The 2,490-nt window shown below is 42.8% G+C and overlaps 1 long non-coding RNA gene across 1 annotated transcript; it reads left to right on the plus strand.

Moving 5' to 3' along the window:
• The first annotated feature begins 910 nt into the window (after window positions 1-910).
• Window positions 911-1,990, plus strand: LOC125698810 (uncharacterized). The gene is made up of 3 exons (XR_007379338.1): window positions 911-1,085; window positions 1,475-1,582; window positions 1,672-1,990. It is a non-coding gene; the product is annotated as an uncharacterized LOC125698810 (long non-coding RNA).
• Window positions 1,991-2,490: the final 500 nt, after the last annotated feature.

Raw genomic sequence — 2,490 nt, forward strand, 5'->3', positions numbered from 1 at the left:
AATTTAAGGCAGGGTAACTGTAGAGTAGAAACTGGAAGAGAGAACCTCTTTCTTAAAAGGGGATTTTTTCTTTTTTTTTTTTTTTTTTAGTTGAAATTCTGGAATGAATTTGGGCAGTAATACTTAAACCAGGAGAACCTCAGTGGGGAGAAACTTATTCTGGGAGGAGATTTAGGTTGAACTGAAAGCTACTGAATTGGCTAAATTCTCAGTAGGCCTGGTACACAGAAACTTCTATTGAACGGTATATTTGCGCCTAGTTTAATTTGCAGAAGTGTTTGCTGAAGGAGCAAAGTGCCTGGGCACTCCCCCAAATACCACTGGGTGCTTAATGGAACACTTGCACTGGTCGGATAGCTGAGTTTTATGAGCATTCCTGTTGAATCTCAGTATGACAAGTGCAGCTGACAGTGATCACTTCTGAGCACAGTCGTGTTCTTGGTACACTCAAGTACGTATGATTCATGCCAGTGCCACTATGGGCACTTCAGCTTTCAGCCTGATTTCATATTCCCTTTATCCATTGCTGCTCAGTGAAAGGTAAATTACGTAAATTACTCATAAATTGACATTACTCAGTCAATTAATCACCCTTGAACATTGGTCTCTCTATAACCTTAGTTTTGTGATAAAGAATTAATGTCATCTTTGTAGTTAGTAACAGACACCTGTATTTTGGCCTTGTTTCAGTGTAGCGGACCTGCTAACATGTTCTGATCTTTGGTAGCACTTCTTAAAGGAGGAAAGCCAGCAAAAAAATCTCTTATCAGAGTTTTCTCAAGTACTTCACTTGCTGTTGAATATTTCAATAAAAGGAGCTTTTCATACTGGAGTCAAAGGTTGTTTTGGAGATACTGCTCTCATTTTAAGACATAAAATGTAGCAAAGCAAGATTTCATGATCAAGCATTGATGCAGTGGATTCTCATCCCTTCTGATGAGCAAGAAGAGGAAAGTGCTTCTCTCCTCTTTCTGCAGATGTGCCCTGGAACAGTGAGCTGCAGCACACCTGCAGAACTGCTCCTGGGATCAGGATCCTGCCCAGCACCGGAGTATGAAGGCAGTGAGCAAGGAATGGGCTCACAGGTAATTGTTCAGATCTGGGGCACACATCTTCATTGGTGCATAACCTGCAAGAATTGCCTTAATTCATCTCTGCCTCTGAATGGAGCATGAATGGAAGCATTGCTCTGCTAATCTGAAATAGAGTTAAATTGACAGCCGGGGAGCAGCATTGTTATTGGCTGAATATCATTAATTTTGATGTGACATATTTCTTAGTAATGGGAACATTTATATTATCTCTATTTTCAGAAAGCAGGAGGGGAAAAAATTCCACCACGGCAGTATCAATATTTCAAGGCGAAGCAATGCAGTAGGGAACACTCTAGCTTCTGTAACATTGCTTTTATTGATTACTATAGGTCTAAAAAAACCCATTTTCACCTTTTCTTCTCTACTTCTTCTCCCTTCAGAGACTGTTGAAGTGTGTGAGGAGGAAAAATAACACAATGAGGAAAAAATACAAAAAAGCAACCGGTGCCATGAATAATCCTAAAATATGAATAGATATACTGGACAAAGTGAGTACTGCTCAGTATAAAACCCTCAGCAGGAAAACAGAGCTTAAAGAAGACTTAGGGACAGCAATAACTGATGTGCAGTTTTACAGAGGAGTGATGTGATGGGTTGGATAATGTGGAGCAGAGCGAGCCAGGACTGAACTGAGTGATGTGGAACGGCACTGGATGGCACTGGTAAGGACGAAGGCAACAGAATTTGGCCCTCCAAAATGGAATATGTGGTTCAGCCAAGGCCTTTCCTTGTGGTGCCTAGCAGCACAGTGTGGTGAGTTCCCCTCATGCACAACCTGGTGGCACTGAGTAACATGGTGGTTCTGTTAATGCTGGCAGTAGATTTGCTCCCTGCTCTTTCCCCTTGTAAAGGAAAGTAGGAGATGACTCAGGAAAACTCTGAAGATGCTTCTGAGTCACCGTGGGGAAAATGAAGATCAGTGTTGGGCTGGGAGGGGAAGGGAGCAGCTGGGTGAGGAGTACATCGTGCTCTCTGTCCTGTGAGGCTGGCCTTCAGTGTAAGGGAAGGGAATACAGAAAGAAAGCAAATATACTGGAAAAAGAGGGAAGAAAAAAGTACTGGTTAAAATGACTATGAGCAGCTCAGCTGTGGTGCTCAGGGCAGCACGTGGCGAGCTGGGGCTGTAGGCTTCTGTTGGAGTTGGGCACGTGCTGTCTGTTCTACCTGTCATAATCAAGGAGGTGGTGCAAATGCCCTGGGTAGCTTTGGATTGGCTCTTTAAATAAAACATTAAACTTGAAGGAAGGAGAATAATGGGGTAAGCAGAAGATAAGCTGGAGGATGAAGGCTCTGAGTCTGTAGGGGTATGGTGAGGTACAAGAGCTACCTTCCCTCTGCTTCCCTCAGAGAAAAGCTTTGTTTTATTGAACAAAGGTTATGGACAAGGAGATAGGTT

Source organism: Lagopus muta, chromosome 11, assembly GCF_023343835.1.
Source record: "Lagopus muta isolate bLagMut1 chromosome 11, bLagMut1 primary, whole genome shotgun sequence".
NCBI lineage: Eukaryota > Metazoa > Chordata > Aves > Galliformes > Phasianidae > Lagopus > Lagopus muta.